This window comes from Artemia franciscana, chromosome 3, assembly GCF_032884065.1.
Source record: "Artemia franciscana chromosome 3, ASM3288406v1, whole genome shotgun sequence".
Lineage (NCBI taxonomy): Eukaryota > Metazoa > Arthropoda > Branchiopoda > Anostraca > Artemiidae > Artemia > Artemia franciscana.
In genome coordinates this window covers 31,552,254-31,579,764 of record NC_088865.1, presented here as the reverse complement: position 1 = coordinate 31,579,764, position 27,511 = coordinate 31,552,254, and the positions used below count along the sequence as shown (strand labels likewise).

Sequence of the window (27,511 nt, the reverse complement as noted above, 5' to 3'; positions counted from 1 at the left end):
GAGTCACTCCTTACTTTCAGTTCGTTAAGACGAACTGTTTGATAAATCGGTATTTACATGTTATAGGAATGACACTATTGTTCTTGATTTGTGTAAAACCGATTTCTCTGTCTGAATTCGTAGATAATTAGCTTAGTATCAGTGACATCAAATAGTTCGTGGTAACGAACTGTAGTAAGGAGCGACCCGGCTCAATAGTAACAAAAACTCTAAAAAATGGAATTTTGATACCAATACCTGTGATCGTATCGACCAAGTTGTCCTAGAATGTTGCAAGAGGGCTCATTCTAACGGAAATGGAAAGTTCTAGTGCCCTTTTTAAGTGACCAAAAAAATTGGAGGGCACCTAGGCCCCCTCCCACGCTAATTATTTTCCTAAAGTCAACGGATCAAAATTCTGAGATAGCCATTTTATTCAGCGTAGTCGAAGAACCTTATAATTATGTCTTTGGGGACGACTTACTCCCCCACAGTCCCCGTGGGAGGGGCAACAAGTTACAAACTTTGACCTGTGCTTACATATAGCAATGGTTATTGGAAAGTGTAAAGGCGTTTTCAGGAGGATGTTTTTGGTTGGGGGAGGGGTTGAGAAGAGGGGGATATGCTGGGGGAACTTTCCATCGATAATTTGTCATGGGGGAAGAAAATCTCCATGAAGGGAGCGCAGGATTTACTAGCATTATTTAAAAAAAAACAATGAAAAAATAAATATGAAAAAGTTCTTTCAGCTGGAAGTAAGGAGCAGCATTAAAAATTAAAACAAACAGAAATTATTACCCATTTGAGGGGCTCACCTCCTCCTAATACCTCGCTCTTTACGCTAAAGTATTTTTAGTAATTTCAACTATTTATTCTACGGCTTTTGTGATTCTGGGGTCATTCTTAATGAATTGGGACAAAATTTAAGCTTTAGTGTAAAGAGCGAGGATCTGACAAGGGGGCGAGCCCCCTCATATATGTTATAAAAATATGAGAATACAAAAGTTCTTTACGTAAGCTAATTTATAAGTTACGTAAATCTTTTACTAATAAAAATATTCGTAAAAAATTAAAAATTCTAGTTGCCTTTTTAATTAACCAAAAAATCGGAGGGCAACTAGGCTTCCTCCCCCGCTCTTTTTTCTCAAAATCATTTGATCAAAATTATGAGAAAACCATTTAGCCAAAAAAAGAATTAATATGCAAATTTCATTTTAATAATTTATGTACGGAGAGCCAAAATCAAAACATGCATTGATTCAAAAACGTTCAGAAATTAAATAAAAAAAACAAGTTTTTTAACTGAAAGTAAGGAGCGACATCAAAACTTAAAACGACCAGAAATTACTTCGTATATGAAAGAGGCTGCTTCCTCATCAACGCCCCGCTCTTTACGCTAAAGTTTTTTACTGTTTTAAAAAGAAGAATTGAGAGAGAGTCAAACTTTAGCGTAAAGAGCGGGGCGTTGATGAGGAAGCAGCCTCTTTCATATACGAAGTAATTTCTGGTCGTTTTAAGTTTTAATGTCGCTCCTTACTTTCAGTTTAAAAAACTTGTTTTTTTTTATTTAATATAGTACTATGTTGGTATATTTTAATTAAATATTTAACATATAGAGTTTGCTAGGTTAGGTAATTTAATATAGTGCGTTCTAGGCGGCCTGCTTTCCATAGTTCTCTAGTATAATTTGTATAGTTTTTCCAGTAAAGTATTATATTCCCATCAAATTTCGGTATATTTCATTGGGATTAACCTAACTTCACTTTTTGGGTGTGGTCGCTATAAGACGCAAGTACCAATGAATCTTGTGAGTATCGGCCTTCAAATCACCAACGACGATTCAAATTATTTAAGAAAATCGCTAGAGACACTATTTATCAATTTTTTTAGCTTTTAAAAATACAATTATTGCCTAATGATCTAGTCATGACGGAAGAAATGCGGTTTAAATCTTAATAGAATTGTGTTTCTTATTTCCTTCTATCAAGATGGATAGTTCTGCGTAGTTAACTATGCTACTTATATTTAAATTTTAGATGGCAGATAAAGCATACCGCGGCAAAAATGAATTTCAGAAATCTGCTTTCCGGGCAATATTTATCTTTGTAGTAAATAGTAAGAATTCCAAGATGTATGGCCCTAATAATGTTTGAAAATAAATAGAATTAATGTCTACTAACCGTTTTTAAATTTCAAGACATAAGAACACCGCGTAAAAGAGCAAATTTCCTGTTTCAAAATTGGATAATTTTTGAAAATATTGCATCAGCTGATTGATCACGTGACTTCCATCTGCTGCCCTTCCATTGTATTGAAAAATACATTTTAGTCTACCCAAAATTGGTAGGCTAACTTGTATGAACTTTGATCATTAATATTGACCACCTCATCATATAATGTCAATCAGTGCTTTGCTGCAGGCTGCTGAATATTTGGACAAAAAAGACAAAGGTGAGAGTCAATCTTGCCTAGAAAATTTACTAGCAAGCTTTGTTTAACACAGCTAAGGCTATATCTTCCCATGATTATCCTGGTAAATTTATCAGTCTTTAAATAGCTTTACTAGCCTAAAGGACATTTCTTTTAGGTTCATTTTGACACTGACTCCAATTAAGCTACACTATTTGCTACCCTTAAATGGTTTAAGGCTTATTACAGGGCAGAAATTAGACAGGTAAAAGGAGATACCCTATAGCAAGAAATTTTCCAAATATTATAATTGCTGTCATTGCATTTGTATCCCAGTACCCCAAAGAGATCAAATACACCCCTAGGTTAGTCTATAGGCTATACAAAAGTTAGCTGATTTTTTTTCTGCCACTATCTAGCATTGTGAACCATCCTTGGTTTAAAATAAGGGTAAAATTCTAGTTTAGTGACTTCTTGCTTCATTTTCCTAACCTAAGCTCTTTCTGAGATAGCAAGAAGTCACTAAACTAGAATTTTAGGTAAAATTCTAGTTTAGTGGCTTCTTGTTGTCTTGGAAAGAGGCTAGATTAGGAAAATGAAACTTTCAGAGATGGGTCTACAGGCTAGAGTAGGCTATGTCCCAGGAAGGTATTTTGAAGTACCTACCTCTACTCCCTCTCCCTCTAGAGGGTCCTGACCTTTTTGTCCTTTAAAAATGCATGTTGTAAAAGTGAAACCTTGCAAAACAGATCTTCTACTTGAATGAAGTACAACAGAATTGTTTTCAGCTTCACAAATTTGCTCAATCCCAATTTATAAGGTTTTAAAGATATGCAAATACATTTCCTAAATTTTGAAGAAAAAAAAAAACATTGATATGGCTCAGAATTCTACTCAAATAACAGAAATTGCATCTCCAGAATTAAGGTAAAAATGTTAAAAGGTAAAATGTTGTTTGTTGAATTTTCAATAGATATAGACCTGTCATGTAGGCAAATGTCAGGGCCCTTTAGACAGAGAAGGAGTAGGGATGGTTACTTTAAAATACTTTTCCAGGATATACTTTAGCCTATAGACCCATCCCTGAAAGTTTCATTTTCCTAACCTAACCCTTTCTGAGATAGCAAGAGATCACTAAACTAGAATTTTATCAAGTAGAGGCAAAAGAGGGTAGGGATGGCCCAATGTTATAAATAATTACACATTTAGAATTGACCTAAGCATTGGTTGCAGTATCAAATGGCATATTTCTGATTACATTCTTGTTTCAAATCAAGATCCTGAAAGAATCAAGGAGCTGAGTTACCTGGTAGTTTTCTTAGTGCTACATTGACTACATATGAATAGATACAAAAACAGGAGAATTATTCAAAATTGATAGCTTACTGCCATAAGGGATGCATATCTTTGTGTATTTCAATGTGGTACACTTATGGTCCCACAACATTTGGTACAGAAGGTGATCTTCATCCTACAAAATTTTGAGAGGCAGTGGGAGCAAATTTTTTTCTTGAGCTGCTGGGGTTCCAAAAGGATTAGTAATTCCTGCAAAATCTTTAATGTGTTCTCAGAGTGAGTAGCTCAAATTTTTACTTTAGAGCCTTTACTGTATAAAAGTTACACTACCTGTCAGTAGAGTTCCTTCAAATAGCATTTCCTTGTAGGAGGCTTCTAACCAATCTTTCTGCTGTTGAAGCTGTATACTATGTAAGTGTTAATGGGAATAGTATTTAGGAACCCATAAAATATGCATAAGGGCAATCTTTTAGTTTCCCTTGAATAGGACATTTCATTACACATTTGGTCAAAGGTAACAACCCAAGCTTCAATCAAGTTGTAGTGCTCAATAGTGTTTGGTTTTTGACTTGGATAGGCTAAAGAAAGTCTCTAGTGAAGTGTAGGCAATAGAGCAACCAATTTGTTTGGTTTTGATACATAAAACCATCATAAGCTCCTGGTCAAAGCAAAAAATTGACTCTTTTCAGAATGCCTTTCTTACATAATCTTCTATAGGGTCTGTTTTCTTTTTTTCAAATTCTCCAGATTTTCCATGATTAGATCTTCTTCAGAGTCACTAAGAGTTGAGATGTTATCCTTTTTGTCAATTGTATAGATAATTCTTGGATCTGTTTTCCTGTAAGTTAATCTGAAATCTAAAAGGAAAGACAAAAAGGAATACAAATGAAAATCAGTAATGTTTGGGCTCCTGAGGACAATTGCATATTCCTACCTAAGCAGCTGTCAAGATTTTAACAACTTCTAGATCACAAAAAAAAGGAATTTATGTGAAGCCATGTCATGTTATTTGATAATCTAAAAAAATAGTTTGGTAGTTGTAAAATTAATTGAAGCAACAGTGTTTCAGAATATGATATAGATGGTTAGGAACATGCTGGTTAAGATTGCCCAAAGACAATCTTTGAAAACTTTCTCTTAAGATTTAAACTTAAACCAAAGTTGCTATCATATCCTAACCTATTTAAATGCAATCATTCTGCTTAACAACAATGTCTGAAATTGAATAGCCTGATGAAATTCTAGCTTAATTATTTTTGGCTAGGTTAGGAAAATGAAACTTTCAGTAATGAATCCAGGGCAAAAAAACATACTATGGGAAGGTATAGCCAAGCTTCTATGCTAACCCTCTTCTGATTTCTAAGTCTTATGAATTTGCCTGCTTGACAGGTAATATACCTATTGAAATTTTGACAAAACAACATTTTACCTTGATTTTCAGTTATCAGTGTCTTTTTCTTTGGTTCTTGTTCTGAAAAATGCAATTCCTGTTATTTGAGTAGAATTTTAAGCTGTATGAATGTTTTTTCCTAAATTTAGGAAATGTATTTAAAGATCTTTTAAACCTTATAAATTGGCATTTAGCAATGTTGTGAAGCTGAAAATAATTTTCTTGTACTTCATTTAAGCAGAAGATTTATTTTGCAAGGTTTTGCTTTTATAACACAAAGATTTTGAAGGTCATTAATAGTCACTGGCCTCTAGAGGGAAAAGGAGTAGAAGTGGGCACTTTAAAATACCTTCCTGGAACACACTTTAGCCTATAGATACAACCATGAAAGTGTCCTTTTCCTAACCTAATCCCTTTCCAGGATAGCAGAAAGCAGCATGTCCTTGATTTAGATCAGTGGCATTAATTTAGGAATATGTAGGCTAGTGATGTTTTTCAATGGAAATACCAAAAATGCATTTTTCAAAAAAAATGTCCCAAAAAAAATTATTTTTCAAAAACTACTAGGAGGCACATCTCCCCCTCCAATTGACAACACTGGTTCAGATACTTTGTTCTAATATTAAGATCCTATGTCCCAGATTGGACAGAATTTTTTGAGTTTAGGCTCAAGCATATAGTATATATATATATATTTCTGTGGTACAGTTTCACTTTATTAGCAGTACATTTAAAATTATTTGTTTCAGTTAGCTAAAATACACAAACTAATTGCATACATATTGGGAAAGTTTGGAAAAATCTACTGGTGAAATAATCTGATTTTTAGGTGGTATATATAGAGATTATACAGTGATTTAACTGTTTAGGTAGTGATTAGCTGTATGACTACTGGGTATCTTATTCTGTAATAACAAAAGAGTAATAGGCTGTTGTTTGATTCTCTTGTTAATGTTTTATTTTAAAGATAATTATTGCTACAATGGCACTCCTTTTCTTTGGCTCTGGGTTTCAAAATATGATTGCTATGATCTCAGCAGGATTTCAAGCCATTTCAGGGATCTTACTCAAATCTGATATAGATTTTACAAATCTTAGACATTTCCTTGGGCCCTGCTTAAGTAGATCTGTTTTAAAAGATTTTACTTTTATAACATGGACTACCCAAGGTCATCAATGACCTGTACTCTTAGAGATGAAGGTTCTTCAAAAGTCCTTCTGTGGGTATTATTGAGGCTCTGGATCCTTTCCTAAGGCTTTGTTCACCTAAGTCAAGTACTCCCAAAGATAGCTAAAACCACCTAATCTATAATTTTTGCAAAACATTTTAATAGAAAGTTTCTGCTTATTGCAAATCAAGTATTTTATTTTTATAGTGTAGTATACTAATTTTTATACAGTCTTTGGCTATATTTTGGCCCCATTAGAGGTAGAGCAGAATCGACTACTGTCACAATAGAAAACGTTATATATAGAAAGAGTATCCAACAATATTATATCCAAGATAATCCACTCTATATTTTCTGTAGAATGGGTTTTGTAATTATTGACTACAAATTGTATTTTAGTATCCATGCCAAGACTTTCAATTCTGGGTCATAATCCAAAGGATAATCTCAAGCTGGTGGCCTATAGTGTTCATGAAAGTCTGTAAGACATTGGTATGAATATGACTTGAGGTTGTAATGTTGTAGCATCTCCCTTTCTCAAAAAAGATAAAGAAGTACTGAAATAGGTTCAATGCAGAGCAGCCAAGATGACCATTTGATCAAATGCTATTTTATGATAATAAATGGAACCTGAAATTGATTGCACCAAATGTCTTTCAAACCACACCCATGCAATATTCAGTTCCTCACACTAGCTTATAGAAGAAAACAAGGAGATATAATTTTAACCCACAGAATTATATCTTATAACACCATTCTTGCTCTTCTTTCTCACCTCTAGCATTGATATCGATAAAAGATGATATGTTGAATATTTTCAAATGATTGGCTGTAGAATCTACAATTGGGGTTTTCAGTCTGATTCCAATTGAACTGCTTAGTCTTACAAGTTAGGGCCTTATTTTGAAGTATAATACTGCCCTTTCCCTTTCTTTGAATGTGGATGTTAGACATTGGCATTGTTTAAGAGATTTGCTGCTTCTTAGTAGATCCTGCATAGCCACAGGACAGTTATTGTGAGGGGGCGGTTCATTTAGTGCTTGGGCTGCTATCCTCCACTTTTTGTTGTCTCTAGTACCAATATGACTTGGTATTTATTAGAATCTTTTTTCTTTGTCCTTTTGCTGTATCTCTAGCAAGATGCTTCTCAGATCAGCAAAATCTGTGTCTGTGGCTTGCTTTCAGAAGAGCAAGATAAGATTTTGAGTCACTGAACAGCATAACTTATTGCCAGGATTATATTGTTGTACGGATTTCTCCAGTGGCTTCCATGATTGTGATGAGCTCTTTTGTTAGGACAGAAGTTCTGTCTGATAATATGTTTGCTATATGGAGTTTGTTGTGCTGTAGCTGTCAAGGAAGCCTTTTTGATTCTTACAGCTCCATTTGTGTAGACCTCTATTGTTTTGGAACATCATCTCCTTCTCAGCTGTAAATAGTTTGACTATTTTACACTGTGGGTAGCCTACTAGTTTTTGTAATGTTATATCATGTACATGTTGGCTTTCATAGCTCTTATAATCAAGGGAGGACTAGATGGAGAATAGTGCATTCTTATCTGGATGTGCTGCCAATTTAGAATTGCTTCCTTGAAGCATTTATATGGCCTGATAATTGACTTTCATACTTCTTGTTGCCTTCTCACATATGACTCTTTAGATTGGGTGAAATGGTCAAATACATTGTACTTTGGTGAAGCATTGTATCAACTGACTTCTTGCCTGTTTGTGTCTAATTGGGAATCCAGCAATATCTTGCAGTGATTTAGTGGGTGTGTTGGTATAATCCTAGTACTATGTGTAGTGACATGTTTTGGATAGTTTCCAATTAAGCCAAGTTTGTATTCTTACAGGATCCTAATGCTTCATTTGCATAATTTGTCTTGGGTAGCACATATTGCTTTATGAAATCTAATAGTGTTTTGAGTAATCCCACCCAATTTGCTTCACCAAGCCTCTTTGCTATGAGAATCCTCAAGATACAGGATTGTAAAAGTTGGTCTGTTTGTTGCTTCCAGGCTTGTTTGTTGTCAGCTATTATTCCCAGCAGTTTGCTGCTTGTTACCAACTCTATTTTCTTTCTATGTATTTTTACTTTTTAATAATCCATCTTTTTCCTGCTAAAGAGCATTGCTTTTGTTTTCATTGCTTATATAGGGATTCGTCCTGTTTGTGAAAAATGTTCTAATTCCTTTACCAATAGTTTTAATTCCTAATTCAGTTCTGCTATGCTTTTTCCTGTTATCCATGCTGTGAGATATTCTGCAATTTCTATCAAGAGTATTACCAAATTCTTTTTTTTTCTATCTGACTTCTCCCCTATAATAAATCTCACCTTAATTTGCACTTTGGGATGATTAAGGTCCATGCTGGATCTGTTCAGTCCTTTTTAGATGATTAATAATGCTCAAAATGGAATAATAATTGTCAATGTGTTGAAGGCTCAGTGACACGCCATTAAAATCAATCAGTTGTTTGTTGGGTGGATTAGGGAATCCCAGTTGCATTTCCCTGGTTTGTTGTTCTATTCCACATCAAACTTTGATCTGAATAATGTTGTAGCTGAAACAATTACTGTTTCTTCACTGAGTTCATTCTAGTCATTGGTCACTTGTTCAGTAAATAAGTTTTTGCATATCCTGCCATTCATAGTCTGTCTAAAAAGCTTTATTGAATGTCTACTTGTTTGTGGGATAGAAATATTTCGTTTAAAAAGACTATAACTTGGCTAGCTAAGATATTTGAGGATCAACATCATATGACCACGGTAGCATTGGAATGCCAGATTTGGCATTATCGATTCCTCAAGTCTTTTTCTATATGGTGGGTTTTGGAGATCAGTTTGACACCTGGTTGTGTATATCTGAATTCCCTCAATCAGTTACCATGTAAATATACACCACCCATTAATAGGGTCAGATATAATAAGCTCAGGCTATACACAGATTAAATTAAAAAAACAAGTTTTTTTTTAACGGAAAGTAAGGAGTGACATAAAAACTTAAAATGAACAGAAATTACTTCGTATATGAAAAGAGATGCTTCCTCATCAACGCCCCGCTCTTTACGCTAAAGTTTGACTCTTTCTCTTAACTCTACTTTTTAAAACAGTAAAAAAAACTTTAGCCTAAAGAGCGGGGCGTTGATGAGGAAGCATCTCCTTTCATATACAAAGTAATTTCTGTTCATTTTGTTTTAATGTCGCTCCTTACTTTCCCTTAAAAAACTTGTTTTTTTTTTAAATTTAGTTTCTGAACGTTTTTGAATCAATGCATGTTTTGATTTTGGCTCTCTGCAGATGAATAATTAAAATGAAATTTGCATTTTTTTTTTTTTTTTTTTTTTTTTTTTTTTTTTTTTTTTTTTTTTTTTTTTGCTAAATGGCTTTCTCATAGTTTTGATCGAATGATTTTGAGAAAAAAAGGAGCGGGGGAGGAGGCCTAGTTGCCCTCCGATTTTTGGTTACTTAAAAAGGCAACTAGAACTTCTAATTTTTTTACAAATGTTTTTATTAGTAAAAGATATACATAACTTACAAATTAGCATACGTAGCGAACTTCTGTGTTCTCATGTTTTTGTTACGTATACAAAGGGGCTCACCCCCTCGTCAGAACCTCGCTCTTTACACTAAAGCTTAAATTTTGTCCCAATTTCTTATTAATGACCCCTGAATCACAAAAGCTGTAGAATAAATAGTTGAAATTACTAAAAATACTTTAGCTTTAAAAAGAGCAGGGTATTAGGAGGAGGTGAGTCCATCATATGCGTAATAATTTCTGTTCGTTTTAAATTTTAATGCTTCTCCTTACTTTCAGTTGAAAAAACTTTTTTATATTTATTTTTTTCATTGTATTTTTTTAAATAATGCTAGATAATCCTGCGCTCCCTTGATAAAAAATTTTCTTCCCCCATGACAAATTTCTCCAAGGAAAGTTCCCCCAACATATCCCCCTCTTCTGAACTCCCCCCCCCAACCTAAAAATCCCCCTGAAAACGTCTGTACACTTCCAACACTTTCATATGTAAGCACAAGTCAAAGTTTGTAACTTATGGCCCCTCCCATGGGGACTGTGGGGGAGTAAGTCGTCCCCAAAGACATAGTTATAAGGTTTTTGACTACGCAGAATAAAATGGCTATCTCAGAATTTGATCTGGTGACTTTGGGAAAATAATTAGCGTGGGAGGGGGCCTATGTGCCCCAATTTTTTTGGTCACTTAAAAAGGGCACTAGAACTTTTAATGTCCGTTAGAATGAGCCTTCTCGCGACATTCTAGGACTACTCAGTCGATACAATCACCCCTGAAAAAACAACAACAAATAAACACGCATCCATGATCTGCCTTCTGGCAAAAAATACAAAATTTCACATTTTTGTAGATAGGAGCTTGAAACTTCTACAACAGGGTTCTCTGATACGCTGAACCTGATGGTGTGATTCTCGTTAAGATTCTATGACTTTAGGGATTGTTTCTCCCAATTTTCTAAAATAAGGCAAATTTTCTCAGGCTCGTAAGTTTTGATTGGTAAGACTAAACTTGATTAAAATTATATATTTAAAATCAGCATTAAAATGTGATTCTTTTGATGTAGCTATTGATATCAAAATTCTATTTTTTAGAGTTTTGGTTACTATTGAGCCGGGTCGCTCCTTACTACAGTTCGTTACCACGAACCGTTTGATATTAGTTCTTGAGTTTATTTCTTGTCAACAGTGGGCTTATGATACCAAATAAAGCGTATTTAAAAATCAAAGTCAGCAGAGTTGTATATATAATCTAAGACTATACCAGGCTCTATTCAAGGGAGGGGGGCTAGGGCTTATTGGCAACACTATCGATTAGTATATTCAGAATGACCAGTAAATGGTACATCGTATGTTCATCTTTTAGCTAGCAAAGTTATCCATACATCAATAAATCTGCCACAACAGTCTTCTGATTCATATTCTACTATAGATCATGAATTGAAATAATTAGCTTGGAAATGAATAGTTTCCTCTTTGTAGCTCATTAGGGGCCTAGAGATTGCTTGCTCTTCATATTCTTTTAGTCCAGTAAATTGGCTTTCTGTATCCCTTTTTAGCCTGGGAGGGTGTTTTCAAGCTTGTATGCCTGCTCTCTCCTATATCTAAGGCTTAACAAAATGCATAAAAGACTGGTTTTAACTTTTGAAAAACATTTCAGCTAGTCTTTGATTGAGTCAACTTTTCTTTTAATTCAGGTTTTAAAAACAATCTAAATGATTTGTCTAGGATTTTAAGCCAAGTTGAGACTTTTTTTCAATTTTATTTATTTTTGCAAGGTGTAAGGTGTGAAGCTAAGAACACTTTGCTTGGGCCTAGGAATGACATAGAATTTCTCCCTAATTTGTGCTGTAGATTTTATTTTTTTCCTGAAAGTTTCAGTCTTATAACACAGAGGTTGTCACCTAAAAAATGGAATTTTGGTACCAGTAGCTACATCAAAAGAATCGCATTTCAATTCTGATTTTAAATATATAAGTTTCATCAAGTTTAGTCTTACCCATCACAAGCTACGAGCCTGAGAAAATTTGCCTTATTTTAGAAAATAGGGGGAAACGCCCCCTAAAAGTCATTGAATCTTAACGAAAATCACACCATCAGATTCAGCGTATCAGAGAACCCTGTTGTAGAAGTTTCAAGCTCCTATCTAAAAAAATGTGGAATTTTATATTTTTTGCCAGAAGGCAGATCACGGATGCGTGTTTATTTGTTTGTTTGTTTTTTTTTTTTGTAGTTTTTTTTTTCCAGGGGTTAACGTATCGACCCAGTGGTCCTAGAATCTTGCGAAAGGGCTCATTCTAACGGAAATGAAGAGTTCTAGTGCCCTTTTTAAGTGACCAAAAAAAATGGAGGGTACCTAGGCCCCCTCCCACTCTAATGGTTTTCCCAAAGTCAACGGATCAAAATTCTGAGTTAGCCATTTTATTCAGCGTAGTCGAAAAACCTTATAACTATGTCTTTGGGGACGACTTACTCCCCCACAGTCCCCGTGGGAGGGGCTATAAATTACAAACTTTGGCCAGTGCTTACATATAGTAATGCTTATTGGGAAGTGTACAGACGTTTTCAGGGGGATTTTTCGGTTGGGAGAGGGGTTGACAAGAGGGGGATATGTTGGAGGAACTTCCCATCGAGGAATTTGTCACGGGGGAAGAAAATTTCCATGAAGGGAGCACAGGATTTTCTAGCATTATTTAAAAAAAAAACAATAAAAAAATATATATGAAAAGTTTTTTCAACTGGAAGTAAGGAGCAGCATTAAAACTTAAAACGAACAGAAATTATTACGCATATGAGGGGCTCACCTCCTCCTAATACCTCGCTCTTTACGCTAAAGTATTTTTAGTGATTTCAACTATTTATTCTATGGCCTGTGTGATTCAGGGCTCATTCTTAATGAATTAAACAAGATTAAACAAAATTTAATTTTTGTTTTTAAGCTTTTAAGCAAATTTAAGCTAAAGTTTTTTACTGTTTTAAAAAGCAGAGTTGAGAGAAAGAGTCAAACTTCAGCGTAAAGAGCGGGGCGTTGATGAGGAAGCAGCCCCTTTCATATACGAAGTAATGTATCTTCGTTTTAAGTTTTAATGTCGCTCCTTACTTTCAGCTAAAAAAAGCTTTTTTTTTTCTTTTTTTTTAATCACAGATCAAGTCCTTTCGACAGGGAAAGAGTGAAGTTAGATGTTTTCTTCTTGGGGCGTAAACCAGGTTCTGTATCCATTTGGTGTGTTCCTGGCTCCAAGATGCAATTGTAACATTAGTGAATATTATATTTGGAAAGAGCATTCAATCTCCATTCAATTTAATCAAATAGAATATGTCCTTTTTTGCTATCTAATTTCTATGTTATGGAACAGATTTTTTACTTCCAGTCCCTTCTCTCCACTATGAAGGTTTTTGCGGTTTGTCTAAAACAGGCTTTAGTCATTTTCTCAAGAGCATATCTTGAAACACCTTCTATCTCTCCTCAGCTCAAGATCTAAACATGAGTATTGTGATCAAAATGATTATAAAAATTAACAAAATTACCTCCAGAGGTGAAACATTGTATGCAGTCCCAAATTGTAGAAAGGAACTGTTTCAGGACAGTGACTTGAGAGATACAGTCTGTTCAAAGAATTGTAAATTTCAAATCAGAAATATACTAGAATTTTTAGTAATAAATTGTGGGAAGTTGGGCCCAAGCCACATATGATCATTCCAGGATTATTTAGAGGGTAGTTCTAAGTGAATAAACATTAACTGCGAAAACTAATTGAATTAAAAAATGCCATGCAATTTTAATTTTCTGGAAATTTAGATTCAGTGAGAGTATCCAACCTTATTTGGTCTTTCATGAAGTATCCAGCTTTAGTACACCTACTGCTAGAGCCACTCATTCCATCATTACTACATTGAGACAAATTCCATTCCAATATCATGGACTATCGATGAAGCATTGGGAGCCTTATGATATTTTAGTGATTTTCAGTAGATGTTTCACTAAGATCATCTGCCTATGGATGGTTAAATATTAGATGACAGTATTGTAATATAAAAATGGTGTATTTTCAGTGCATGTACTCTATGTTGGTGTATATTTCTTGAATTTCAATAGAGTGTAAGTCAAACTACCTTAAGTTGAACCTGCAAATTCTTTTGATAAAGTAATACTTATTAGATGGTTGGAGAAGTTTGAATTTTGGAACTAGTAATGGAAGCAGAATAATCAACTTACAACCTTTTTCTTAATTCTTACAAAATAAAGGCGTTTTTTCTATTTCTTGCAAAAACCTGGATATGTCACCATGAATGTATACATAGTTTTGTTTTGTGTGGGGGGGGCGCAGAAAAAAGGCAAGTTAAATAAAAATGTGGGTAAATTGGGACATTTTTAAGGGTCATCAATAAAATGAAAACATAGAAACATATAACAATAGACAAAGCTTTTAATTAAGACAGGAACTAAATAAAATTGTCCAAAAATATTTGGTTAAAGTGCAGCATTGGCAAACAACTGTAAAAGTTTTCAGATGTGACTTTCAGAGTTTTCAGATGCGGTTTATCTTTATGTAGAACATTTATGCTGTTGTCTTTTCTTTTTTAGTTGTTGTTTTTTTTCCTATTGATTAGAGTTTTGGATGTGAAACGGAAATGTTTGCGCATCATTATTTATTTAGTTCCCTCTCTTAGTCATATGTCTTAACCTGTTAGTATATTTTGCAATATTTTCATGTTTTTTATCAGTGAAAAGGTATAGTAGTCTAAAAGAAAAAGGTTTTATTGGTTTTGAGGCTCAAACGAGCTCCATAATGTCTGTATACCAGTATTTGAAACTAAGGGAGATAGAAAACAATTGCTCCAGTCATTTTTTCTTCAACAAGAGAGGGCCTTAGCTCATAATAGATTTGAAACACACACATCTGATCTGTCTGTCCATCAAAGCTTAGTGGGCTGGGATTGTCAGGACAGCATAACTTTTGTTTCTCCTATGTTGATTGCAGTTGGTACTTTTTCTCTTGTGGCGACTTGAAGACAAAGGCACTAGTTAGTTATTACAGCATGTTAGACCACCCTCCTTTCTGGGCGAATGACTTCTTATATACTGTATGATGCCATGTGTGAGGCTGAGATTTTCTGGGGGATGTATCATTTTTATTAGAATGACTGATTACACACAAGGTGTGCCAAAGCACTTGTCCCATGCAGTTCTAGGACTCTTGCCTCCTAGTCTGTGTTATCATTAGCATTCTAACTTTTACTGAGAGGCAAATAGACAGTTTGAACATGGAAAGTCATACAAGATGGTATGTATGTTTATTTCTCCTGATGTTCCCAGTTCAGCTTGATTTTGTTGCTGATAGTTGAACATTTAAAATACACCTTTTAAAGAAAGTTAAAGAAAATCTCTCCCAGTATCTTACAAAAGGTGCCAAAATCTATCTTGAGGCTTTGTAGACAAAGAATAGGTTGCCAAGGACTTTGTTTGGTTTGCAGAACCTACAGAGTGATTACGGGTAGAGACCATGATAGAGTGGGGATTTGACTCTGGTGGTTGATTCCAATGGCTCTTCTTTTAGCTTGATGGTAGATGGTAGAACCTACAAAGTGATTACTGGTAAAGACCCATGATAGAGTGAGGATTTGACGATGGTGGTTGATTCCAATGGCTCTTCTTTTAGCTTGATGGTAGATACTGGCATTTTTTTGCAGCCTAAAAGGTGCTAGCTGTTGTGTTGTTGGCTTGCTTCATGTGGTTACCTCTGGGTAGACTCTCAAGTGTCTCTGTGAGGGACAGGCCTTTGACTGGTTTTTATGAATAGTGATTTATATCATGCTGCTTCATCTGCTTTACTTTTTTTTTATGAATCCCTTGGTGATGGGTGATATACTGGAAAGAGACTTCAAAGTTCGTTTGTGCTTTCTTTTATTTGGCAGATTGAAGTTGATAAATGTGTCAACATCAGTTTCGTATTTCTTATTCAGAAGAAGATAGGCTGATCTTGAGCATATCACTGCTTTGTTGAAAGTTACATGATACAGTCTCTTAAGCCAATGATTATGGCAAGAATCTTGGTCGACAAAATGTCAAAGGCTTGAGAGTTTTATAATGGCTGCTGTGTTCCACCAGAGAAGGAAAACAGGACATCCATTTGAGTTTTTATCTTATATATATATATATATATATATATATATATATATATATATATATATATATATATATATATATATATATATATATAACGTTGGGAATAATTGTAATACCGGCAATTATCAAGTTAAAAAACACGTTTTCGTCAGTTTTTTTGTATAATCGTCTTTTTCTGTTCTGTGCTTGAATTTAGTGTTCATTTGTTTTTTGTTTTTTTTGTTTTTTTTTTACATCATTGGGATGTAGAGTAGAACATTGGCTTGATGAGTTGTCAGGATTGGGCATTGGATTTGAGAATTTATGATCTCAGTTGCAATTACTTTTTATGCTGTTGGTGATGAAATCTATACAGGAGATCTGGGACCCCAATCGGAGGTAGGGTCAGGTGTTCCCTAAAATTTGGAAAACATCTTTTCTTGTGTTTGCTTAAAAAAATGGAGCTGTTCCCACCCCTTGATTTAAAAAACAAATGGTTTGCATCTTGTTGATGGTGTCATAGACATTTGGAATTCTAGGAATGCTACAACTAGTGTTTTTTACTGGAGAAGGCTTCTAATATTGCAGTTGTTGAATGAAGGATTGTTTCAGTTGCTGAATAAAGTTGGTAGAAGCCCCACTGGGTGTTAGGTATGAGCTATTGGCTCTGCAAAACCTTATGATATGGATATGAATCTTTTCCGAGAATAGGAAGGAGCATGATGGGGCAGTAGCAGAAAGGAGAGGGAAGCTTATTTATAAACTTAAAGATCATACCTAGTATATATTTTCGAAAATGTTTCCAAATTATGGTGGCACAAATGATAGCAAAAGCAAGTAAGTGTCACCAAGCCTGGGAAAGCTTTTGCTATCTTGGCTATTGATAGCATGTTTCTGTTCTGGGTAAATTAACAGATCTCTGAGAGAAGCAGATATGCATTTAATAAGGGAGGTTGTTCGGGAATAAACAAGATCAGATATTCAGAGGTAGTCTTTGGGTTTCCTGCATTGAGTTTTTATGGTACTTGGTATTAACCAAGTGACATATAGCAATCGCCAATTCTGTCGGTCTGTCTGTCGGTCCCGGTTTTGCTACTTTAGGCACTTCCAGGTAAGCTAGGACGATGAAATTTAGTAAGCGTATCAGGGACCGGACCAGATTAAATTAGAAATAGTCATTTTCCCGATTTGACCATCTGGGGGGGGGAGTGGGGGGCCGGTTAATTCGCAAAAAATAGAAAAAATGAAGTGTTTTTAACTTATGAGGGGGTGATTGGATCTTAATGAAATTTGATGTTTGGAATGATATTGTGTCTCAGAGCTCTTATTTTAAATCCCGACCGGATCTGATGACATTGGGGGGAGTTGGAGGGGGAAACCTAAAGTCCCGGTTTTGCTACTTTAGGCACTTCCAGGTAAGCTAGGACGATGAAATTTGGCAAGCGTATCAGGGACCGGACCAGATTAAATTAGAAATAGTCGTTTTCCCAACTTGACCATCTGGGGGGAGTGGGGGGCCGGTTAATTCGGAAAAAAATAGAAAAAACGAAGTATTCTTAACTTATGAGCGGGTGATTGGATCATTATGAAATTTGATGTTTGGAATGATATTGTGTCTCAGAGCTCTTATTTTAGATCCTGACCGGATCTGATGACATTGGGGGAGTTGGAGGGAGGGGAACCTAAAATCTTGGAAAACACTTAGCGTGGAGGGATCGGGATGAAACTTGATGGGAAAAATAACTGCAAGTCCCAGATACATGATTGACATAATCGGAACTGATTCGCTCTCTTTGGGGTAGTTGGGGGGGGGAGTAATTCTTAAAAATTAGAAAAAATTAGGTATTTTCAACTTACGAACGGGTGATCGGATCTCAATGAAATTTGATGTTTAGAAGGATATCGTGTCTTAGAGCTCTTATTTTAAATCCCGACCGGATCTGGTGACGGGGGCGGGGAGTTGGGAGGGGGAAACCTAAAACTTGGAAAACACTTAGAGTGGAGGAATCGGGATAAACATAAACGGAATGGATCCGCTCTCTTTGGGGTAGTTGGGGAGGGGTATTTCTGAAAAATAAAAAAATGAGGTATTTTTAACTTACGAACGGGTGATCGGATCTCAGTGAAATTTGATATTTAGAAGGATATCGTGGCTCAGAGCTCTTATTTTAAACCCGACCGGATCTGGTGACATTGGGGGGGGGGGGGGGTTGGGAGGGGGAAACCTAAAATTTGGAAAACACTTAGAGTGGAGGGATCGGGATGAAACTTGGTGGGAAAAAAACACGAGTTCTAGATACATATTGACATAACCAGAACGGATCCGCTCTCTTTGGGGTAGTTGGGGGGGGGTTAATTCTGAAAAATTAGAAAAAATGAGCTATTTTCAACTTACGAACGGGTGGTTGGATCTCCATGAAATTTGATATTTGGAAGGATATCGTGCCTCAAAGCTCTTTTTTTAAATCCTGACCGGATCTGGTGACATTGGGGAAAGTTTGGGGTGGGGAAACCTGAAATGATGGGAAACGCTTAGATTGGAGGGATTGGGATGAAACTTGGTTGGAAAAATAAGCAGAAGTCTTGCATACGTGATTTACATAATTGGAACGGATCCGCTCAATTGGGGGGGGGGGGGTAATCCTGAAAATAAGAAAAAATTACGTATTTTTAACTTACGAAGGAGTGATCGGATCTTCATGAAACTTCATATTTAGAAGGACCTCGTAACTCAGATATCTTATTTTAAATATCAACCGGATCAAGCGTAAGGGGGGGGCAGTTGGGGGACCGGAAATCTTAGAAAATACTGAAAAGCGGTGAGATCAGGATGAAACTGGATGGGAAGAATAGAAACCTGTCTAAGATACGTGACTGATATAACTGGACCGGATTTGCTCTCTTTGGTGGAATTGGGGGGGGGGGGTAATTTTGAAAATTGGGGTATTTGTAACTTACGAAAGGGTGACCAGATCTTAATGAAATTTGATATTTAGAGGATCTTCTCCTTTAAAGTTGTAATTTAAAATTCCGACCAGATCCTGTGACATTCGGGGGAGTTGGAGGGGGAAACCGGAATTCTTGGAAAACATAAAAATTGGGGTATTTTTATCTTACGAATAGATGATCGGATCGTAATGAAATTTGATTTTTAGAAGGAATTCATGTCTCAGAGCTCTTATTTCAAATCCCGACCAGATCTTTTGACATTGGGGGAGTTGGAGGGGGAAATCTTGGAAAAACACTGGGAGTGGAGGAATCAGGATGAAGCTTGGTGGATAGAATAAACAAATGTCCTTGATACGTGATTGACAGAATCGTACTGGATTTGCTCTCTTTGGGGGATTTGGGGGGAGGGGTTCAGTGATTTGGCGAGTTCGGTGCTTCTGGTCGTGCTAGGGCGAATGAAAATTGGTAGGCGTGTCAGGGAGCTGCACAATTTGACTTGATAAAGTCGTTTTCCCAGATTCGACCATCTGGGGGGCAAAAGGGAGAGGAAATTAGAAAAAATTAGGTATTTATAACTTACGAGTGGGTGATCGGATCTTAATGAATTTTGATATTTAGAAGGACTTTGTGACTCAGAGCTCTTATTTTAAATCTTGACCGGAATTAAGCCTCTTATTTTCCTTTTTAAATCAATCTATTGATTCATAGAATTTTGTTAGAGCTCATACCATATGATCTCTTGGCTCTTAGCTCTTCTCGCCTCGTCACAAGTGCCATATGAGCTCTTAGCTCTTGTTCTGTAAAGCAGCTGATAAGGGCATTTGCATATTTTTTTATTTAGTTAAACAAAATTTAGTCGAGTTGGGAAATGGATTTTTATTTTATCTTTTGAGCTGGGACAAATCATTAATCCATGGAGCTTGTGTTTTGTCTATCAATCGAGAGACAAAAAAGATACATATATACGAGATACATATGAATATATATATAATTATATATATATATATATATATATATATATATATATAATTTATATATATATATATATATATATATATTTATATATATATATATATATATATATATATATATATATATATATATATATATATATATATATATATATATATAAGGATGTTGAAGAGCTATAGGAGGGCACCTCTCTCGTCTTGCTATTTTTAGACGCCCTCCCCTCAACACTGATCAAAATTCTGAAAAAAAAATTGTTTAAGATAGTCATAAAGTTTAGTTACCATGCCTCCGCAGATACCATACTCTTCACAATGCCCAGGGCAAGGATTGTAAAATATATCCTAGTAAATTATTGTAAATTATTCATAATTACAGCTCAAAACGACCAAAAATTAATATTAAAGAATTATTGAAGTCCAAAACGAACAAAAATTTAATAAACGATCATAGCAAACATAGAGGTAAGAGGTACTAATATAAATAAATCTTAAAACAAGTAAAAATTGAATTGAATGTTCAAGTCAAATTTAAACCAAACTTAAAGAGTCGAGTGACTCTCAACGTTCGTACTGTTCAGTGAACAGAGCAAGATCATTCACAAATCGGTCGTAGAGAACTATATAGTTTGTGGGTTGAAGGGACAGTGTTATTCATGCATTTTCAAGACATATGCACTCGGTGAAGTTGCCAGCTTTGTTGGACTTCTGATTTTCCCAAAAGGCTCTGTGGACACTACTCCCACAATGACAAAGCGCTTTTGTTTTAGGCAGACTAGAATTTCTTGAAAAGAAGATTTTTGTATCTTGGATAGTGCTGAGATTATGCGTCCATATAACTGTTAGCAATTACTTGTTTTTCAAGTAAGAATTATCGCTTGAAACATAAATCTAAGATCTATCACTTTGACACCATTATCAAAATATATGACCTGAATTCCATAAGTTTTAATGTCATTGTCGATGTAAAATTACATTTGATGAAAGGCCTGCTAGAAATAACTAATTTGAAGCAACTTATGGATTAACTTTTGTCAATTTGATTGGGTTGTAAATTCAAAATTTTATTTTTTATATTTACTTGTTTTATCATGCAATTAGGTGACTTTATTATTTGTGCCTTATAAGAAAATTTTACAAGAATCAAGTAACTAGCCTTACAAATACAGACCACGTGTACTGCACCAGTGGAGACATGGACTCATCAAGTGATAGTGGAAGTAGCTCAAGAAGTTTTCAAGATAAAGCTCTGGCACGATCATGGCCAACATCTGGAGCCAAACAAAGAAAAACTTCAACTTCTGAGTAAGTGTTTCCTTTTACTCTTTTCTCTTTTTCTTCTTTTTTAGATGAGGTAGAAGTTGCAAAGACTAAAGTATTTATCTCTCAAGTCTAATATACTGTCCAAACTTGAGGCGGAGCTGTCCTTTTTTTATAATTTTTTGATGAAATATGACTTAAAATTTTGATTATTTTGCCTACTCTCAGCAGTTTATCAATTTTTTTACTTGGTACAGAAATGACATCATATTGAACATAATATCGCTGATTTAATCTACCATGAATTTTTTTTTTTCGTGTCTAGGGAATACCGTATAAAATGAATGAGTGCTAATAGTAAGGGAAGGGCTCATTTGATTGCGAGCTCTGAATCTTAGTACTTTTTAAAAGGAGCAAAACCAATCGGAGTATCACCAGAGGCAGCTATAGGGAGGGAAACAGAGGGGGGCAGTTGTTCTGGGCGCAAATTTTTAAATAATGTAACGGTTATAATCATTTTGTGATTTTTGAAATTTTACAAAAAAAGTAGAGGGCGCAGTTGATAAATGAAAATAATTAATAAGTTATTCAATCTGTGTGATGGATGTAACTAAGGTAGCGTTATTGCCCCCTTGAACTCCCAAACACTTAAATTTATTCTACGTTTACTGTTTGTGTTTTCCCCCGAAGGGGTATTTATGCAGTTTCGGAGCTTGCTGATTATAAATATATGGCTCGGTGTACAAAATGAACGTCCAAAAATCCCATTGGTTAAGAACACAAGTGAACGTGTCACACCTTGCTGAAATCTGAGTCGTACAGGCAACGTTTTATGTAGGTCAATTAGGCCCTCAACAGGCCCGTTGATTTATGACTGTCCTTGTGGCTGCTCTTAGTCAAAGCACAATAAATACGTAATTCACAGGTGGTGTTTGTTCCATCATAGCTGATATTTAACTGTTTCTGAGCTTGTTAATTATAAATCAGCGTCTATTTTGGAATCGAGAACTCCATAATCCAAAATCATTAAGTATGCATTTTACAGGTAATATCTAGTTTTCATAAAAGCTGATGATTAAGAATTCTTGATATTGTTGGTTACAAATCTCAGGCTGACGTACGCTTGTTGGAAATCAACCTTATGTAGGAATTGTTCTATTCGTATGGCGGGATATCCCAAAATGTGACCCTTTAATTCCACCAGGCAAAAAGTCCTATCATGAGTATAAAGCTCCGTGCCCGATCCCCTTTGGCAAATATTGCGTACAGTCCGTTAAGGACCCCTTTTGATCAATAGTACGTTTGCTTTGTCTTTAACCTCTTTGGTCAATGGGGCATGTACTCAGTGTTCGTACCCATGTTGGTAAACAGTGTGTGCGACTAGATAAAACAAAACTAGTGATTTTTTTTATAATGAGATTGAATCTGTTATGAAGATTCTTGGTTGTAATGTCAGTTATTTGCCTTTGTTCTAAAATTCTTGGAAACTCTTGGAGCTTCATATATTTAATATTGAAGAAGACAAACGAGAGCTTTAATCTTTTATTCACACAAATCCAGTATGAGGAATACAAATGACTAATGCATTGAGATCTCAAGACAATTGCAAATCTGCTCGGTTTGCAACTCGGGCACAAAAACTACTGCTGCTTTATATATGAGTGGGACAACAAAGACAGGAAACTAAACCCTAATAAGAGAATAAATGGCCTGTTCGGGGAAAAGTGTGGCTTGGGGGGAGAATGTGGCAAAGGTTCTTCTTGTCGATTTGAAAAATGTGTATCTACCTTCACTGAATATTAAGTTCGGTCTATCGAGATTTTTATGAAAGCCATGGGTAGAGCACCAGATTTGCGAAATAATTTGCCAAGATTACTGAAATAAAATTTGAGGAGAGAATATTTGTAGGGCCTTAAATAATGAAATTAGTGGCTAATCAACTTTTCCATGAATTATTGAATGGCGCGGGAAAAATGGCACGACTCTTAGAAAACCAGTCAGAAAACTCTTAGAATATTGTACAAGAGCCACGTTACTGCAATCCTAGTACAATATAGGATATCACTCATGTCAGTTGGTATATAATTCCTGAATGACTATTTGGTTTGTTACCCAGATAATCCTGGTAATGTTAGTGATAAAGATGGAGAAGAAATCTAACAGGGCATTTCTCTCAAATAGAAAAGCGTTATCAAAGCAAAGGGAGGACTGCAATGTTGTCCAACTGCTGCCAAAATTCGTTAAGAAACGTTCCTCAGGTAAAATACTGCAGGAAAACAGGACGAAAAAGCATTTACGTAAACCAATTTTGCATGGATACTGAGGCCGATGGAGATATTCCGAAATTAGATATGTGCTCAGGAATGAAGTATTTTCCGGAAACAGAGATGCCTTACTGACAACTATAAATAGCTTAAATTCAGAGGTCCATGTAGCAAATTTATTATTCGTATATTGGAAAGGAATGAATTTAAATGGAAGAGACTGGTAGATAAAATGTATTTTATTTTATAATTGTCCAATATATCTAAGTTAATTGTAACAAATATGCTCACATTGGAAGCTAGTATTCCTTAAATGTTTCTCATGTGAGTTCGTTTTAGTGAAGTATTAAATAAAAAAAAACAAGTTTTTTTAAATGAAACTAAGGAGCAACATTAAAACTTGAAATGAACAGAAATTACTCTGTATATGAAAGGGGCTTTTCCTCCTCAACGCCCCGCTCTTTACGCTAAAGTTTGACTCTTTCTCTTAACTCTATTTTTAAAACAGTAAGACACTTTAGCGTAAAGAGCGGGGCGTTGAGGAGGAAAAGCCCCTTTCATATACAGAGTGATTTCTGTTCGTTTTAAGTTTTAATGTTGCTCCTTACTTTCATTTAAAAAAAAACCTGTTTTTTAATTTAATTTCTGGATGTTTTTGAATTAATGCATGTTTTGATCTTGGCTCTCCGCACATAAATAATTAAAACAAAATGTGCATATTAATTAATTGTAATTAATCGGAAGATTATGAGAAAAAAGGAGCGAGGGAGGAGGCCTAGTCGCCTTCCAAGTTTTTGATTACTTAAAAAAGCAACTAGAACTTAATTTTTTACAAACGTTTTCATTGGTAAAAAATATACGTAACTTACGAATTAACTTACGTACGAACTTCTATATTCGTATATTTTTATTGTGTATATGAGGGAGTTCAACCCTCGTCGATATCTCGCTCTTTACACTAAAGCATAGATTTTGTCCCAATTCCTTAAGAATGACCTCTGAATCACAAAGCCCGTAGAATAAATAGTTGAAATTACTAAAAATACTTTAGCGTAAAGAGTGAGGTATAACGAGGAGGTAAACCTCTCATATGCGTTATAATTTTTATTCGTTTTAAGTTTTAATGCTGCTCCTTACTTTCAGTAGAAAAAAAGCTTTTCATATTTATTTTTTCGTTGTTTTTTCAAATAATGCTAGAAAATCCTGCGCCCCCTTCATTGAAATTCTCTTCCCCCATGAAGTTTATCCATGGAAATATCCTCCCACGTAACCCCCCCCCCCTCAAATCTCCCGCTAAACCAAAAAAATCCCCCTGAAAACGTCTGTACACTTCCCAGTAACCATTACTTTATGTAAACACAGGTCAAAGTTTATAAGTTGCAGCCCCTCCCACAGGGACTGTGGGGGAGTAAAGACATAGTTACTAGATTTTTCGACTATGGTGAATAAAATGGCTCTCTCAGAAGTTCGATCCGGTGACTTTTGGGGAAAAATGAGCGTGGGAGGGGGCTTAGGTGCCCTCCAATTTTTTTGGTCACTTAAAAAGGACACTACAACTTTTAATTTCCGTTGTAATGAGCCCTCTCGCGACATTCTAGGACCACTCATTCGATACGATCACCCTGAGAAAAAAAAACAACAAATAAACACGCATCCGTGATCGATCTTCTGGCAAAAAATGCGAAATTCCACATTTTTGTAGATAGGAGCTTGAAACTTCTACGATTAGGATCTCTGATACGCTGAATCTGATGGTGTGATTTTTGTTAAGATTTTATGACTTTTAGGGTGTTTCCCCCTATTTTCTAAAATGAGGCATATTTTCTCAGGTCTTAACTTTTGATGGGTATAACTGATTTTGATGTAACTTATATATTTAAAATCAGCATCAAAATGCGATTCTTTTGATGTAACTATTGGTATCGAAATTCCATTTTTTAGAGTTTCGGTTACTATTGAGCCGGGTCGCTCCTTACTACAGTTCGTTACCACGAACTGTTTGATAACTGATCTAGCAGTTATGCTATTATAACTGCTAGATCAAGATTCAGTATTAGACGTCTTGGGTTCTAATTTGGGAAGGTTTGCTAAATGAATTAAAATCGTTTAAGTTTATGAAATCGTTCTATTACTCTCAGTCATCTAGTGGGTATCTTTTTTTTTGGGGGGGGGGGGGGGTGGCGTTGTATGTATGTGGGCGTTTCGTCGTTTTTTCTTTTGCACAGTTTGAGTACCTGGTGCCCACTTAGTCACGCTCCTTTCGGTTTCTTCTCTCTTATTTTACTTGAATTGTTTTTGTTAATGTTGTTTTTAGTCCATTACTGGCTATAGCTCCTGGGCATTGTTATTAATATGTTGTTGTTATAAATAAATCCAATTATTATTAGATTTCTTTGGGAGAAATCTGTAAGATAGATATGTAAGTTTTTTGGGTTGGGGGTTTTCCTTGGCCAAAATAATGGCGCTTTTCCAGGACTCCTTGTTGGGGATATGGATCGCTGAACAAATCGGGTTTTTGAGGAGGCTAAGAGAGAAATGCGGGTCGGAAATTTCAGGGGAAAGGGACTTGGTTCGGCTGTTAGTCTTGATAGACTCGATCAAATCTATATCGCCTGTCTTTTAGGTCGGTAAGGCTGGCAGCTCCAAGGAAGAAGAAATAAGGGATTTTAACCTTTATATAAAATCCTTTCCGATCATTTATAAAAAGTCTCGACTCTTAACTTCGAAAGATATGATACCAGAATGGACAGACTTATTCGAATAGTGGCCTGATGAAAGACATACGTACACGCAGAGATTCTGTCTCGTTGTATTTTAATTAATTCTACACTTGAACAAACAGAGCAATCCATTGTCTTCCTCCATATGATTTAAAATAAGAAATCGTTAGAAATAGAAACGGCAATGAGTTTCACGTAAGCTGTAGTAATTCTGGGAAAGTAGGGGAATGAATTTCTAAATACCATTGTACGGATATTCGATTTACAAACATATTTTCTTGTAAGTTTAAGAGATTTTAATTCTCTTATGTAAAGATTTTAAGGGGCCTGTTACTAATTTCTGTAGCAAAATTTAAGAATTGACTCGTTATTCAGGAGCTTCCGTCTGTAAGGAAAGTTATTTTCAAGGTCATTAACTAAAAGGAAATATTCCCAATAACTTTCATTGGGATTCATACAGTAATTGTAAGGGTAGGGGGGGGGGGTCAGGATGGAAATTGGGGTACTATAAAACATGTTGCCAAGCCTGTGTAAGAAATTCAATTTCAGTTTGCGCAAGAATTTACTACAAGGCAAATCCTACATGCAGGGCCGTATCTAGGATTTTTCGTTGGGAATTAGAAAACGCATCAAAAATTTGTTTATATTCATTTTTGTTACGTTTTTTTACGAGTCGGAAAATATTTCGGGGGGCTAACCCCCACCCCTTCCCCTCCTGGATACGGCCTTGTCTGCATGTACAACCAGAAAAAAATAATACTGTATTATCTTGGTGGGCAGGATAGTATACAAGAAAATATCTCCGTTTAGGTAATGCTCCATATACTTTACCTTTATTCAAAGGTCATTTTTTGCAGTTATTAAATTGGCAAACACGCTATAAAAATAATCCTGCGCCATTTGCACTGAACAAGGAACAGCTCTATCATTATAAGTGTTGAAATTACAAGATAAGACTTTTTTTCTGTTGTGAAACAATCCTTAAATACATATAATCATCCGGAAAAAGAGCTTTTATGATTATTTTAATATATTTCGTACAATCTCTTCTCCAAATAATCAACTTAAATATGTATGTATGTATGTATGTATGTTTGTGTGTGTGTGTTTGTAAACACTGAGACAGTAATGTAAATATAGCCACCATGTCTAATTTCCCATATTTGTTTGACATTCATTTACGTCAAGATGCTTGTAGTGTTAATTTAATCAGTTCCCCTGACTTAATATGTACTATCCATGCTGATTAAGTTTTATTAATAATGCCCGGTCGGTCATATTGCCAATAACATTGCCACTTCCATTATTATCTGATAGCTACTGACATAATAACATTTATTTTTTTTATTTTTTCAGTCGAGTTTCTCATAACGAGTTGGAAAAAAGTCGGTGAGTGCTAGAAATTTTATTTCTATATTTTGCTTTAAAAGTGGCGTATTTATGAAGTCTTCGGGAGATTCTGGCTAGAGAATCTTAAT

General features: G+C 35.3%; 1 protein-coding gene and 1 long non-coding RNA gene across 5 annotated transcripts in view; both read left to right on the top strand.

Moving 5' to 3' along the window:
• The window catches only part of LOC136025163 (uncharacterized), a 489,107-nt gene that overhangs the window by 353,676 nt on the left and 107,920 nt on the right, over positions 1–27,511 (top strand). The gene's annotated exons all lie outside the window — the stretch shown is intronic.
• Positions 2,039–27,434, top strand: LOC136025158 (uncharacterized). Its single transcript, XR_010617031.1, has 3 exons — positions 2,039–2,430; positions 20,959–21,094; positions 27,390–27,434. It is a non-coding gene; the product is annotated as an uncharacterized LOC136025158 (long non-coding RNA).